Raw genomic sequence first — 17,229 nt, 5'->3', positions numbered from 1 at the left:
CTACTACCCCTGAAATACCAAACTAACTCATTATTAGGCCCTACATTCTAACCCTATTCTATCTTCACCATTACTATGCCTTTAACTTACAAACCAAACCTTATTAACCTGTCTCTCTTACTTATCCTACTTCCCATTCTATCTGTACCCTATGTTCTTACCTTATATGAAAACCTACACTATACTGAGTCCCACCATCCCTTAAAGCAGACATTACTACTAAGTCAGCTGATAAATTTAGATCTAACTTTACCTCTCTTTTCCCCCTCAGTCTGTCCCTCAAGATATACCTGAAACTGGGTCATCTCCAGCTATCATACAAGACCAAGTCCTAACAATGTTACCAAAAGCTATAAATACTACATCAATGGGTCCTGATGATATTCCTGGATGCAATTCAAACAGCATGAACCATGATTCAGCCACACCCCTAACAACACTGTTCAAGCTCAGCCTCCATGCAGGTTTTGTACCAAGCAAATGTAGAACAGCTACAGTCATTCTCGTGCATAAGGGAGAACCTTCCACAGACACATAAGTCTGTCCAGCCTCATATGCAAAGCCACAGAAAGACTTATGGAACTAATCAGTTAGGAAGGGAACCTCCATACACTGGACCCATCTCAATTTAGATTCATCAAGGGCAGGTCATACTTACTCATCAGGGTGGAATTTTTGAAATGGTCACAAAAGCAATGGATGAAGGCAAAATGGTAACCACCACATACTTTGACCTGGCCAAAACTTTTGACACAATTCCCCACTCAGGCATAGTAGAAAATTGAAATAAACTAGGAATAAACTCCTATGTCACCCACTTGGTTGCCATCTGCCTGACAGATAGGAAGCAGGAAATCAAAATAGGGGAAGTTATCCCCACAAAGAGACCGGTCACCAGTGGAGTCCCCCAGTTTTTGTGCTGAGACCTCTCCTATTTGTCATCTATTTTTCTGAAGTAAAAGCCAATACCAAAGGGCTGACTAAGTTTGCAGACGACTGCAAGCTAGGAGCAGGCATTGAATCCCCAATTGACTTAACCATGCTACAGGAAGATTTGTCCCAAAAACATAACTGGTGCCAAATTCTTGGACTAAAACTAAAAGCCAAAAAGTGCATTATTGTATATTTTGTTAAGTCATCTATCCCAGGGAAGTACCATACTGACAATATGCCCTTAATAGTTGACCCCAGTTGTTTGGGATTTGGAACTTATGGCAGTGACCTAACTTTTGACCAGCATGTGTCCATCGTTGTAATGATATCCTTCCATATTACATTGCAGCCCCCCAAACATCTCCAACGCCCAAGTGAGAACTGCTCTCTCCAAAGCAAAAAACACAGCATCCATGGGACCTGATGGTGTCCCCGGCTGTGTGCTCCACGAACTCAACGAGGAATTAAACCCACAGCTAGGACAGCTGTTTAATCATAGTCTTACCTCTGGATCACCCAGGAGTGGCACTGCAACTGTGGTCCCACTTCACAAAGGCGGTGCCTCCACCGACCCTGGAAATTACCAGCCCATTAGCTTGACAAGCCTTATCTGCAAAGCCATGGAGAGGATCATAATGGACCTCATAAATAAAGACATAGGGAATTTGCAGACTTTGGATCCATCCCAGTTTGGCTTTGTCAAAGGCAGATCATGCCTTCTAAACTTGGTTGACTTTTTCAAAACAGTCACCAAAGCCATTGATGAGGGAAAGGCAGTCCATACAGCCTACCTCGATCTGGCGAAGGCCTTCGATACAATACCCCACTCGGGTATCATTGAAAAACTCATCAGCTTAAATGTTAACCCATACATCACAAGATGGGTTGCAAACTGGCTGAGTGACAGAACCCACAGGGTCAGAGTTGCTGGCGCCATGTCAGACTCAAAGCCTGTCCCAAGTGGTGTACCACAGGGCTCAGTCCTGGGCCCACTCTTGTTTGGCATCTACTTTTCCAGTACAAGCAAACACAGGAGGGTTATGGCTGACAAAGTTTGCAGATGACTGCAAACTGGGCGCCATAGTAGAAAACACATCTGACACAGATATCCTTCAGAAGGGTCTCACAGAAGCGGATAACTGGTGCCAGAGCCATGGCCTAAAGTTAAATGCCAAAAATGCATAGTCATACCCTTCGGAAAAAACAAGGTTACCCCTAGCTACCAAATAGGTGGCAATCCACTGAGCACAGAAGAAGTTATCAGGGACCTGGGGACCCAGGTTGATAGTAGTCTGTCATTCGACACCCATGTAGCTAAAGTAGTTAGGAAGACCTTCTACATTGCCCACCTTATCATGAAGGGATTCTCATCTAGATCAAGGGAGGTCATAGTCTCCCTATACTCATCACTCATCAGACCAATGATTGAGTACAATGCCCCATTCGAATGTATCTGACCCGACACTTGCAGCAGCTGGAGAGGCCACAAAGTTCCTCACCAAAAGGATAAAGGGTCTCAAACATCTGTCCTATGCTGCCCGACTGAAAGAACTCCAGCTCTATTCAGTCGCCACGCTTGCTCAGAGGTGACCTTTGCCTAACATACAAGGCCATGTCAAACCCAGATTTGATGAATATGTTTCACCTCAAAAATCTAGATCCGTCAGAGCCACAAGGGCGGAGACTTAAACCTCGACACGGCTATTAATAGGACGTGCTGGAGGGATAGATTCATCACCCAAAGACTCCCTATGCTGTGGAATAAAATCCCGGTATATGTGAGGCAGAGCACCTCGCTGGCCTTGTTCAAGAGAAATCTTGACCAATGGATGGGAGATCGCAGATATACCCCAGGGATTACCTCAGTGTCACTGCTCAACAGAGGCACAGCAAAATAATGGGTATAGTTCCCCATACTAAAGGGGTGGCATAAGCCACAAAACTATGGGCTAGGCTTGTAAATGCCCTCGGGCAGATAGCCTAGTATGAACCTATGAACCTATGAACCTATGAACATAGCTTATAAACAAGGGGATTGTGTTTAGGGATTTTATTGTCCCTCTTTGCTCAGCCTTTATTAGGCCAATCATTAAATATAATGCCAGCTTTGGCATCTATCTGCCAGACACATGCAACAACTGGAAAGCTCAAAGAAATACCATACTCCATAGTTCCACAGGTAAGTTCTAGGCTTTCACTTTCCATTGCGGGCCATTTTAAGTCTAGCCAAATTCTCTCATATGTGAGAATCATATCCTGCACCTTGTGTCTATGAGGTAAGTACCTTACCTATTATGCAAAACCCCTTACTAAAAGGATTCAAGGCCTAAATAACATGCTCTACACAGACTGACTCAAAGCTCTGTCACTGTACTCGGTATCCTACAGACTGCTAAGAGGTGACCTCTGTCTGGCATACAAGGCATCCTCTGACCCATTACTGATGGATTTACTGCAAATCAACAAATCAGATGGCATCAGAAATACTTGGTCTAGGGATCTAAACCTCTTCTGCAACATCAACAGAATGGTGTGGAGGGACAGGTATATATCTCACAGAAGATACTGCTGCTGTAGAACAGACTCCCCCATAATCATAAAACAAAGTTCATCCCTGATCATATTCAAGTGCAACTTGAAACTATGAATGAGAAACAGAAACTTTACCCCAAGACTGCCCCCTGTACAGCTAGACAGATGCAGCTCCTAAATGCCTATCTGATGCATGGATCCCCTCAAATTATCTATGGTATGATCCCAGTTCTTCAGATTAGGGGTAATATATAATTATTGACTATGGGATGGATAACACTAAGCTCTAACCAAATGAACTAGATTAATTCAAGCACAAAAAGGGAAACTGGCTAGGTTTAAAATGGCCCGCTAGCCTACTACTTACCTATGAACCTACTTCCTATTTATGTTGCAGATGAGGTTTAGGTCCCTAGATATGTACTTTTGCTGCTATTTGTTTTGCGGTGCAACAGGTCCATCAGAGTGGGATCAGAAGATGCTTTGTAGACCAGGAATAGATCACCTCTCAGCAATCTGTAGTAGACAGAGTACAGGGATAAGGTGGTCTGCATAGGACATGTTATTTATGTCATATATTCCTTTTACAAAGAACCTCTGTGGATGTTACAGCTGTTGTACATGTCTTGTCAGGTGTATACCAAAGGGGGCATTATACTCCATCACTGGCCTGATAAAGACCATGTACAGTAGAACAATGACATCCTTGGACCTAGATACCAAACCTTTGCTTATAAGTGGCTGAATTTAGAACTATCTACATGAGTTCCCCAATCCTTGACCACTGAGTCTATTCTTGGGGCTGTGTTACCAAAGTGGTAGTTTGAAGGAGTATCTATCTTCCCAAAGGATACTGTTATACATTTATTGACACTGAGTTTCGTACCATGCCTCTGGCACCAGATATCAGTATGTGTCAGGCCTTCTTGGATGCTATTTCATATGTTCATAGATTAGTACTAAGCTAACTGCCCTTGCGAGCCATTTTAAGCCTAGCCAATTGTCCCTTGTGAGACTCAAACCCTGCACCTTATGTTTGCAAGGCAAATACCTTAACCATTAGGCCACCCTCCCACCCTCCCAATTTGTGTCATTAGGGGATTTTATGACTGCACCTAGTTTGCTTGATGTTGGCCATGACTTCAGAGAAGTAAATGCCAAAGGAACAAAACCAACACTAAGCCTTGAGGGACTTCACTAGTGACTGGCCTTTTTCTGGAGGTAGACTCCCCTATCCAAATGTCTTAGGTCTTATCTGTGAGCCAGCTGGCTATCAAGTGGTGACACGGGGGGGGGGGGGTATATCTAATTTTACAAGTTTGTCTACAATGTCAGAGTGGGGCATTATGTCAAATTCTTTGGCCAGGTCAAGGTAGGCAGTAAGAACTGTTTTACCCACACCCATTGCATAGGTGACCTTCAAAGAAGTCCGCCAGGTTGAGTAGGTATGATCTGCCCTTGACATAATACAAACTGGGTCGGATCCAGTGTCTGAAGGTTTTCTATGCCATTGTTTATCAATTCTATGATAATATTTTCCATGGTTTTGCATATGAGACTAGTCAGACTTATGGGTCTGTAGTTGCCTGGGTCTGGGGATGACCCAGCCTTCTAGAGAGGGATGAGAGTTGCAGTCCTCCATTTACTTGGCATAAAGCCTGTCAGAAGGCTGTGGTTAGTGATCCCAGTTATCAGAAGATGTGGTTAAATATCAAAGCCCCATCCCTGTACTCTGTCCCTTACAGATTACTGAGAGGCAATCTATGTCTAGTGATAGATCATGTTTCCTGCTATTAAGTAGGCAGCCTGAGATATTGGCCTAGGAGAGGGCATTGAGGATCTGTTCCCTATTGATAGCTGGGGGAGTTATTGTTGAGGCTATTTCCTGAGGGATGTCTGGGGGAGAGGTGGGTAAAATTGAAGCAAAACTTGTATGCCAGTACATCTGATAAATAGCTGAATTAAGCAAGAGATCTAGGGGCTGCTAAGCTCCCAGAAGCCATGGAGTTCTACATACTCTAAGGTGCAGTTTAGAAAGTACAGTTGTGTACACTTACCATAAATGTAGATGTTCGAGTGTATTCACTGTTGCAGTAATCACATTTGGGTTATCCCTGCCAGAGTAGCCCTCGGCCATCCCGAATACCAGAGGCTTAGTATTTCTGTGTCAGTTGCTGTCGCTTCAAGATTGATGTCAGGTCATCAGTAGTATAAAGTAAGGCAGCCAAAGCCATTACATCAGTTTTTCTTGCCCTAACTGTCAGGATCCCCTAAGTGGGAGCCATGTTATGGTGGAAGAACCCCAGCAGTAGAAAGTAAATATCAAAATGTTCCTTGTAAGGAGAGAGAGAGAGAGAGAGAGAGAGAGAAAGAGAAGAGGGGGATGGAGGGAGGGAAACCAGGAATGCAACAGTGATTAAACTCAAACATCTACATTTATGGTAAGTGTACACAACTGTACTATGTTCTTCGTGTTTCACTGTTGTAGTCATCACATTTGGGTTGATTCCCAAAGCTGAAGAAAAGGGTGGAGGCAGTCAAGGAGACTAGGGGCTGGCTAAGATGCCCTGCAAGACTGCAGTGGCAAAGCCTGTCCTGGATTTGGAGAAGATAGGCAGGTAGTAATGCTTGGTGAAAGTGTGAACAGATGTCCAGGTGTCAGCATCCAGGATGTCCCTGGTGGGGACTCCTCTGAGGAAAGCTGCAGAGGTAGAGGCTGCTCTGGTGGAGTGAGTCCTGACTCCCTTAGGGGGTGGTTTTCCATGTTGCTTGTAACAGAAATGGATGCAGTGTGCTATCCATTTGGAAATTGTTTGTTTGGAGATGGCTTTGCCCTCTGCCCCTGCAGCAAAGCTAAACAGTAATTGATCTGACTTTCTGAATGATTTAGTCCTGTCTAGATAAAATCTGAGCTGTCTGTGCACATCTAGAGAGTACAGGATCCTTTCCCCCTTGTTTTGTGGGTTAAGGAAAAAGGTGGGCAAATGAATGGATTGGTTGAAAGCCACACTGGACACAACTTTGGGCATGAAGGATGGGTTAGTCCTGAGGGAAACTCTGTCAGCATGGAAGATGAAGGGCTCCACAGCCATGAGTGCTTGTAGCTTGGAGATTCTTCTGGCTGAAGTGATGGCCAGAAGAAAAGCTGTCTTCCAGGAAAGAAATTTTAACTCTGCTGAAGATGCTGGTTCAAAGGGGGGCAGGGTGAGCTTTTCCAACACAAAGTTAAGTTCCAAGCTGGGGTAGGTGCTCTTCTGGGTGGCCTTAAGTTGTTAGCCCTCTTAGGAATTGTTTGATCAGAGGGTGTGAGAAAAGGGGCTGCTCAGTGTGGAAATGAGCAGAGATAGCATAGGCATTAATTTTAATAGAGGAAAAGGAGAGACCACTGTGTAACAGGTCAGCTAGGTAATCCAGGATGAGAGGTAGGGAGGGCTGTGCCATATCGGCTCCCTTAGTCTGAATGCAGGTGCAGAACCTTTTCCATTTGTTAGCATAAGACTTTCTAGTGCTAGGCCATCTGGCCTCACATATAACATATAGAACCTGTTTACTGAAGTTGGCAGATTGATCAGTGGTCAGGGAATAAGCCAGGCTGCCAAACTGAGGGTCTGCAATTGGGGATGCATGAATTCTCCTTTCCTCTGGGTCAGGAGGGTTGGGGTCTGAGTGAGATACCATGGTGGCAGTGGGGACATGCTGTGCAGCAGTGAGTACCAGTGCTGGTGAGGACAGTCTGGAGCAATAAGAATTGTCCTTGGTTTTTCCTCCCTGATTTTAAGCAGTACCCTGGTGATGAGAGGTAGTGGGGGAAATGCACAGACCGATAGATTGACCCAGGGGAAGGATAGGGCATCCAATTTCCAAGCCATGCAGTGATGCTCCCTGGTGCAGAACTTGCTGAGCAGATGGTTGGTGTAGGGGGCAAAGAGGTCGACCTTCGGGGTGCCCCATTTCTGAGTTATATAATTTGAAGGTTCTTTTGTCTAGCTGCCACTCATGTGGGTCCTGAAGATTTCTGCTTAAGGGGTCTTCAAAGAGAGTTTTGAGAACCTGTGAGGAATTGTGCTAACAGGTGGAGTTGCATGGCAGAGGTTGTGTGCCAAGGGGTCATGGCCAGCCTGCCTAGAGGGTAGGAGTGAGTCTCTCCCTACTTGTTGATATACCACATCACAGTAGTGTTGTCTGTTTTGATCAGGAGAGCCCCTGGGGAGAGAAGGGGCCTGAAAGCTGTCAATGCATGATGGACAGCTAACATCTCTTTTTGGTTGATGTGCAGATGGATTTGCTGTGAGCTCCATTGGCCCTGTATGCACCTGCCATCCAGGCATGCACCCCAGGCATAGTCTGAGGCATCTGTGGTGAGGGTCTGGGTGGCAGGGGTGGTGGTGAGAAAGCTAGTCTCTTGTTGTGGGAGCATGCTGCTTCCCACCAAAGAAAATCTTTCCTTAGGCAAGGTATCATTGGTATAAGAGTTTCCAGGTCTTGAGAGTGTTGACACCAAAGGCTTTTTGGGTGCCACTGAAGTTTCCTCATATGCAGTCTAGCATATGGAATGAGTAGAATACAAGATGCCATAAACCCCATAGCTTGCAAGATTTTCCTTCCAGATAGCTGGGGTCTGGTGGCTAGTTGAGAGAAGTAGGCTGTCAGGTAAGTTTGCTTTTCTGGTGTAAGGAATGTCATCTAGGATGCTGTGTCCAAGCTTGCTCCCAGGAATATAATCCTTTGGGTGGGTACTCGTTTGGATTTCTTTTTCTTGATTGTGTACCCCAGGGAGATCAGAAGGGACTTTACAAAGGCCAGGTGCTTGAGCAGCTTTTCCTGACTGTCTGCCTGAATTAGGGTAAATTTGAATATTCCTTTGTCTGCAAAAGGCAATGGTGGGAGCCAGACATTTTGTGAAAACTCTGGGAGCAGTAGATAAGCCAAAGGGGAGTGCAGAGAACTGAAAGTGCAGAGATCCTGCCCTGAAATGTAGATATTTCATCCATGATTCCCTGATAGGAATATGGAGGTAGGCCACTTTTAGGTCTAAGGTGGCTAGCCTTGGCCTTTCTGTTCTGCAGGAACATGCTCTATTACCCTCAGAAAGAGCAGGGAAAGGACTTGCTTTTGTGCCTCTGCCCACTGCTTTGGAGGTAGATCTGGGAACCCTTTTGGGGTTGGAAGAGTGTGGAAAGAATTTGTATCCCTGGGACACTATGTTGAGGACCCAGTGGTCGCTGATAATGGTGGCCTAGGTGCTTGCGTGAAAGGAGAGTTTTCCTCCTAGGGGTAAGTGAAGGTGGGCAGAGGGAGGGGGTGGGGGAGGAGAGTCATTGTGAGTTCTTACCATAAGAGGGTGGCTTAGAACTCCCTGGTTTTGAAGTGGAAGAATTCTACTGTTTTGATCTCTGCATTCCTTGTGGATGCTGACTGGGAGGTCTGCTTCCCTGGGGTCTGGGCTGAACTGACCTGGAGGGAGCAGGAAAGGACCAGTGCTTGGAGGGGCAATGCCTGCTGAACCTGGGTGGCTGGACCTGTAGGAAATCCTTAACTGTCTGCATATTTTTAGCTTTTTCTTCCATCTTTTTTAAGACCTCCTCTGCCTTAGTGCCAAATAAGTTGTCTTTCTGCAAGGGTGCAACCAACAATTTAGATTTAACATGGTCTGGCAAGGGCTGTTCCTTAAGCCATGCATACCTTCTAAGGACAGAACCAGTGACTGCTGCCCTGCAAGAAACTTCTAGGGTGTCAAAACCACAGTGTAAGGTGTGCTTAATCACTTGACTTGCAAAATGCATTAACTCTTGTAACTCTTTAGATTCTGCACAAGCAGGAAATGAAGACACTTTTTGTTTGAAGAGTTCATTGTATGTTGCTGAAATTTTAGTGTATGGAACTGACAATTTAGTGCTCTGATAGCAAGAGTAGCAGAGGTGTATACTTTTTTACCCCATCTGTCTAGTGCTCGGGAATCTCTATCTGAGGGGGTGGTATTCTTAGCAGAGGTTTCTTTAATTCCTTTAGGCCCTTGAGAAATAACCTTGGAGTCAGCAGTAGGATTTTTGAAAATAAATTTGTGTGAATCAGGGACTCTGTAATATCTGTCAGGTTTTCTGGGTGCGGGAGGGAGGGTGTCAGGAGTCAAACTGGATTCCAGGAAAACATCGTCCACAACATCCAGGACTGGGGGAATGGCCAGCGGTCTGTGCTGTGGAAGATCTAAGAATTCCCTGAGTCTCTTTTTTAGACTGAAGGTAGTCCTGACATTCTCGTTGGAAATGCTCCCTTAAGGTATGAAGGGTTTCCCCAAAGGAAAAGTCCTCAGGTGGAGAGGCTGAAGAAATGGAATCCTCTGGATCAGAATCCTCATAAGCAGAAAGGGGTTGCATGCCTTCATAATCAGATGCATCAGAGTCATCAGACTACTGTTCAGATAAAACTACTGGGGACAGATCTCTTTTTCATTTGGAAGGGGTGGCTTGGCTTCCCCTGATCAACATGATAAGCTCTTCCGCCATTTTAAGCATTTGAGACTGAGGCAAGGAAACAGGTGCTTGAGATTGGGTCGTCGGTTTCTTGGGTGTGGTTCATACTCTGGGCCTTAGAAACTTGGTAGTTTTAGAAAGAATGGTAGATGTGAAAGAATTCATCAGTTTGTGTGGAGAATCGGTGGTGCAAAGTAATTCCTCGGAAGCCAGTGTCTACTCAGCGGCTCCGGACCCATCCAAGGGAGAGACAACCACAGGAACCTTAGTCAAAGAAGAGTTTTGCGGCATACCAGACTCTGAAAGGGTAGCAGCCTGCAAATCCACAAAAGTGGGCATCAGGGGCTGCACCTCACTGAGGACCAGAGAACTGATGACTAGCTTAACAGAAGCAACATTGGTGGGTTTGGATCTGTGCAGTCTGTCTCTGTCTTTATTCTTACATTTTTTTCAGAAGATCTGCTGTTGGATGGCTTACCGAAGCTATACTGGAATTCAAGGACTTTAAGTGAAAATATCTACCTACAATAAAGGCCCGACGACATATAGTTTTGGAGTTGAACAAAGCACAAAAGCAACAGCAAGGGAAGTCGTGGTCTGGGCCTAAGCAAGTGATGCAGTAAGAATGAAAGTCTTGATGTGGTATTTGCTTTCCACAGGTGAGACAATTGTTAACTTTTTCTGACATTGGTTAGTGCAAGCAAAAAGGATCTCCAATGGGGTACTTAGCTTTAGAAAACTCCAGCTTCAGTTCAGAAGACAAAACACAGGTAGCGGCCGACTGGCACTCATGCAAACTCCTGCTTTGGGCTCCGCGGCAAGAAAGACTGATGTAATGGTGTCAGCTGCCTTATTTTATACTACTGACGACCTGACGTCAGTTCTGAAGTGACAGCAACTGACGCAGAAATACTAAGCCTCTGATATCCGGGCCAGCTGAGGGCTACCCTGGCAGGGATAACCCAAATGTGATGACTGCAACAGTGAAACATGAACATCTGGTTGCCACCATTTCATCCAGTAAAACCTTAAAGAAAAATATTGACTGAGTAAAGAAATTTAGTCTTATTTTCTGTCAAGGAAAAAATAAGTTGTGCCCAAAGCGTTATGTTCAAAGTTAACAAAAATAGTATGTTCTAATAAATTCAAATGCTAAGTAGGGCACATAAATCACACGTGGAAATACTATCTGCCTCCCTGACCTCCTCCCCCAAAAAAACTATAGTCACCTTCTCTGCACCCCTCTGGTGTTCATTTGGGATAAAAAAATGAAGGGACAAATGGCCATGCTCATATATTTTACATTGTTGCAGTCATATATATAAACAGCATGCCTCCTCATCTCTGCTTCAAAGGACACCAGTGTACCCCTCTATGGAAAAATAGTGAAAAAAAACAAAATGCCACAGGAACATACTTCAAGATGTGGGCACTTACACATGTGTACTAGTCACTCATACACTTGTGCGCACACACACACACACACACACACACACACACACACACACACACACACACACACACTGCATGCTTGTTTACAGGCAATTTTCAGGAACTCTAATTCACCTGTGAAATGTCTTTGGAAGTTTCTTTGAAAAATAGCACCTGGATAACATTTGCATAGAGAAAGGAAGGGCATACATACTCCACACAGAAGGAGTCACTGCCAAGAACTCAACCAGAGAACAAGCATTGTGAGACAGTAACACTCCTGTCTGGGCTATTGTTCTTTTTGTTGCTTTTGCATGCATCTTGCCCAGACTGCCAAAGATAGCTGAAGGATATGAAGTCTAAAACTCAAATGCCTGTCAATATTATTGAATACAGTCTTTTGACAATTTAATAGAAAACTGCAAATTTTACAAGGAAGAGACAAAACCATTAGGTAAAATCAGGGACAGTAAAAAGCTTTACATATATATTAACACCATTTTACTCAAAAAAAATCACCACAGTAAAACTGTCTAACTTGCTTCACACAGCTATAGGCATTAGTCCTACAAAGACACAAATTACTGCATAAACTGTGCAAATATCAGCACATCAGTTTCATTCACAGATGGCATCTCTACTAAGCAGTTACAGCCACGTTTTTGACAGAATACACCTCAGATGTCTGAATATGATAAAAAAGAGTAAATTGATATGTTTTGTTTCACTCAGGCAGCAGCCAAAGTTTGCATTCCAACTTGCTTCACCCAAACATACATCAGCCCTACAAAACAAGAATTACAACAATAAACAGCAGGGCCACTTGTGTCATCTACAGACAGGATATAGGAAAAAAAACTCAAGTAGACCCATGGAATGTAAAAAGGTTATTGTTGTCAGAATAGTCCTGCATTACATTTGTCGCCATGTTTGATGTTCAGTCATTCATTCTTATTGGAGTCTGTACCTCAACTAAATGGGTAAATAGCACAGAAACAAATCCTGGACAGTAAATTAGTGTGTCACAGATCCTGGATAGTAAACTCTTATCACAGACCCTGGATAGTAAGTCAGTCCATCACAGATCCTGGACATTGAGTAATGTATCACAAGTCTTGCATAGTAGTCCCACCTATCTCAGATCTTGTATAGTGTACCCATCTATCACAGATCCTGGAGACTAGACCCATCTGTCTCAAATCTTGGATATTGACCCATCTATCTCCAGTCCTGGATAGTAGACCCACCAGTCCCAAATCTTGGATAGTATATGCATCTATCACAGATCCTAGACACTGACTAATGTATCACAACCTGGATAGTAGATCCCTCTATCCCAAACCTTAGACAGTATACCCATCTATTACAGATCCTGAACAGTAGACCCATATGTCTCAGATCCTGGATATTGACCCATCCATCACAAGTCCAGGGTAGTAGAACCACCTATCAAGATCAAAAGGAAAGAATACTGCAATGAACCACATCTGAATACAAAAACAAGAACAATAACTAAAAACAAGAACAGTAGAAATGTTCACAGTTTTAATAAAACGTGCAAAGATTTTGGGTTTCCCCTTCCTCAGTGCATATAAAACCACTTTCAATTAACACATTTAAATACTTAAAACATACAAACATATGACACAGCCAACCAATCAGTTCAACGAAGCAATAAAGTACTAATGACACATCTACCTAATATAAAAAAAATCTACCATGTGATATAGTTATAGTAGAACCACCTATCCCGGATTTTGGGTAGTGTACCCATTTATCACAGATCCTGAACAAAAGATCGGTCTGTTACATATCCTGGATATTGACTCATCTATCACAAGAACTGGATAGTACACCCACCAGTTCCAGACCTTGCATAGTATACCCATCTATCACAGATCTTGGATGGGAGACCCATCTGTCACAGATCCCGGTCAGTGCACCCATCCATCACAAAGCTTGTATAGTAGACCCATCTATCACAGGAACACACAGAAATGTACACATGCACATGCAATCCCTGACAAATGTCATGCACATTTACAAGCAATTTTTGGAAGCTCATCAGTTTACCTTATAGCATATCTTTAGGATGTGGGAACAATCTGCAGCAGCTAGTGAAACCCATGCAGACTTTACAGAGAAGGATCCCAGCCAGGAAAAAGTGAAGTGAAGAACCAAACTGTGTTGCAGTAATGCTAACAAATATATGGTTGTGTGACCTGGCTAATAAGCAGTTAAAAAAGTATTTAAAATGTGAAATAATAGTAATATATAAGATATATTTTTACATTGTGAAAATATTCAGGCTTTGTGATGGATGGGTGCACTAACCGGCATCTGTGCTGTTTCCATAGTGAAATTATACTAGTATACAAGATATGTTTTTACATTGTGAAAATGTTCAGCCATGATAGGCATGTATAATGTAGGGATCTTACAAGGAAGGAGAAGCGAGGGTACTGTGATTTAAGTGTCGGTTAGGAACAGATTACATGAGCACTTCCTGGCATTTCTTTGCATTTGCCTTCAAATCCAGGTATCAGAAGGGGAATCCAATATAATTGGTATCACTTTGGATGGGATGACAGGCCACCTGTCCCTTAATCAACCTCCATCACCATAGTCATGTTCCAAGTAACCTGCACCATTATCAGTACTAATGGTGCACGATGGGTCATGAATACACATTTAATTAAACTATGATGTGCTGGAGATTGTTATTTCAAAGACAGTTCTCTGAATGTGGAAATGTACGTGAAGTTGGGCTGGGAGTAAGTGATACAGCTTCAGCAGTGAATGAATGAACATGAAACATATACTGGACTTATGCTGCTTTGTTACACTGTACAGAACTGCTGCTGGTGTCTCCTTAGACTGAGTACATGTAGGCTGGCTTATCCAGGGGAAATAAAGACACAAATGTATATACTTTTCAACTTTCCAGTATATTCTGGAAAATGCCAAATGTAGTCTTAATATTACAGGGTACCAAAAAATTCTGAGTGGCCCCTTTAAATCACAATTTGTTTAGGGCTGTTTCCACTCACCAGCCATCATATCATCTACCTGCACAAACTGCATCACCAGCCTCTGAAGTGATGATGTCAGTAGAGCTATGGCAATTAATATGTAATTACAAAGTGGGCGCGGGATGTTTTTTAAAACCACCTGAGGGATTTATGGTAAATTGGGATTTGGGATGAATAGGACAATGGCAGAGTTGAGGGGGCTTATTTGCTGGTATGCCAAAGAGTTCTTTGTGCAGTCACAGGCAATGTTACACTCAGATCCCCACCATGTCAAAGAGTCCCATATGTTTCATGCCTTCTGAGAATGTAAAATGCATCCTGAAGGCTTCTTGACTGCTTGACAAGTTGAGGAGTGGATCTTAGTGGCCACGGCATGTGGTGTATTCTAATTAATGCAAACTTAACTAGTGCTAATTATCACAGCTCACTTGAAAAGTATCCTGTGAAATGCATTAATGCGTTTACGTCATGTCACTGGCCTGGGGTAGTTTTAAATGCCTGAATTACTGGTTTTGTTCAAGACACTGAACTTTTTATGTGATGCTACTTTACTGCTGCACAACAGCTTTCAGACTTTTGTCTTTTGTATTATAGAGCTAGAATAGCATTATTGCCTTACTGAACAGACTGCCACTATCTTGTTGCTACAGTTTTATAATTATGTACAATTCATCCATGTTATAACAGAAATTGTTTTTATGCCTTCACTGGGAGGTAGATTCAGTAAGGTTTGCACACTTGTAGTTGAACTGAGATTGCTGAGGACTGTCTGCATGATGCCAGTTTCAACTATCAGTCCAGAACATGGAATACAGAGCAGTGGGTTTAACAAAGGTACAGAATGTGCCAACCTATAGGAGACAGCTGTCTATCCAAGCTTACAGTCTATGAATGTTATTTATAGAACTCGTTACTCAAATAAAAAAGATGAAATCCTTGCATTAAAACTCTGCCTGAGTTTTAAGGATAAGAATGCTTACAAAGTGGAGTAATATGGGCGAATGAAAGGCTCAAAAGCTACACTTGATTTATGTCCAGCTCTGGCTACGATCCAAAGAGAAAAATGGTTACATTTGTTTCTGTCTCAGATGCAATGTTTCTCATTATGTCTGTGGTTACATTTGTTTCTGTCTCAGATGCAGTGTTTCTCATTACGTCTGTTTGTGTGGTAGGTGTGCATCAAATAAATCTGAATGAGCTGTGCAATGCTAATGATGAGTGTTTAGCTTTACAGACATGCTGTGATTGGACTAACATATTCTGTCTAGTTTGCAGCTACAGAGAGAATGACAGAGGGGTAATGGGAGTGGTAACAAATAGGATTAATAAGGAGTGTACATGCGTAGGTGCTCTGTACCACTAGACAAGCAGTAAAGTTCACAAGGATAGTGAGTGTACTTATTTGGGAGCTGCTGACTTTGTTTTGATTGCTTATAAAACAGGGAATCAGTTAAAGATCAGTTTGTCAAGACAATTAAACATTCTTAAATGTGAGTGGCCAGGATACACACTAGTAATGGGATGAATGAAATATAATTTTTCTTGGTGCTTTTTCTCCGTCATCTTAAATGTTCTTTTTTATGAACTCTGCTGTTACGGTGCTTGTTTGTCTTTCACTTATTCATTTAATTCCTTGCATTATGCGGTTTTCAAATTTCTTTAATTTTTCTATATCTTAATAAATAGCTTTGCTGTTAATTAGTCATTAATTTCAACAACACTAGACTATCCTTTTAAAATGTTAAATTATTTTTGCATTTATCCTTGTTTCAGAGGATAGATTTTTAGCCATTGTCTTGGAAATTCTAATGCTCTAGTTGAAGTCTTTACTCTTTCTCAGTGATATAGTAGGAAGGGAGCATAACAGTTGAAGCTTAATCTGAATAAAGTATGATTGTTCTGTTATATTTTGCATCACATTGCCACTTTTGTTTTTAAACTTGTATTTATGGTATTTCACAATCCTATCAGAAGTAGCAGAAGTTATTTCTGTAGATATCCTAATTCATGGTAAGTGCTAGGGAGGCTGCCCTTCTGATCCATTTTAAGCCTAGCCAGTTTATCTTAAAGATGAGAATCTATGTACCTTGTGTCTTTGAGGCAAGCACACATAGCCGGCCTTAGGCATAGGCGAACTAGGCGGCCGCCTAGGGCGCCAATCTAGCAGGGGTGCTTTTCCAGTATTTATATGGTGTAGGTAGAGCAGGATGGGGGCACCAGTTAGTGTGGTGGTGGGCTCCATGAAGCTCTTTTGCCTAGGGCACCAGTTGACCTAAGGCCGCTCCTGCAAGCACATTAACTATTATGCCAACCCTCCCCATCTCAGTTTCAATCTCTGCAGGCTGAGAGATATGAAAAAGTGTTATATCAATTTATTTTGTCCAGTCTTAATTCAGATCCTGCATTTTATTAGCCTGATGATTTCGATGTGTTGGACAATCATATTCCAAAAAATTATAACTAGGCACTGTACTGAATAATCTAACATTTTAAATTCATGCAGTCAAAGTGCAAAGGTATTGAAATGTCTGGGCATGATACATAACAAGATATCTCACTTTGACAGCACTGGCAATTTTCAAGAGTGAAATATATTGCAGTATAATAGGAATTAAAATAATAAGAATGATATGATTCACTCTAATGCCAGGATTTAGTCTTGCAGAGTATGGCATTTTATTTTGTGCTTTGATGGTTTATTCATTCAATCTCTTACAGTCCATAAACAAGGTTTGTGGTTATATCTGAGCTGGGGAAAATCAGAATGCCAAAACTGAGTTCTAAGATTCTCTCCAAGAAAAAGTCACTTATCCACAAAAAAATCTTAAGTT

The sequence above is a fragment of the Protopterus annectens genome, chromosome 1.part1 (assembly GCF_019279795.1).
Source record: "Protopterus annectens isolate FY-2018-M chromosome 1.part1, PAN1.0, whole genome shotgun sequence".
Taxonomy (NCBI): Eukaryota; Metazoa; Chordata; order Ceratodontiformes; family Protopteridae; genus Protopterus; species Protopterus annectens.
Note: the sequence above shows the minus strand (reverse complement) of the source record.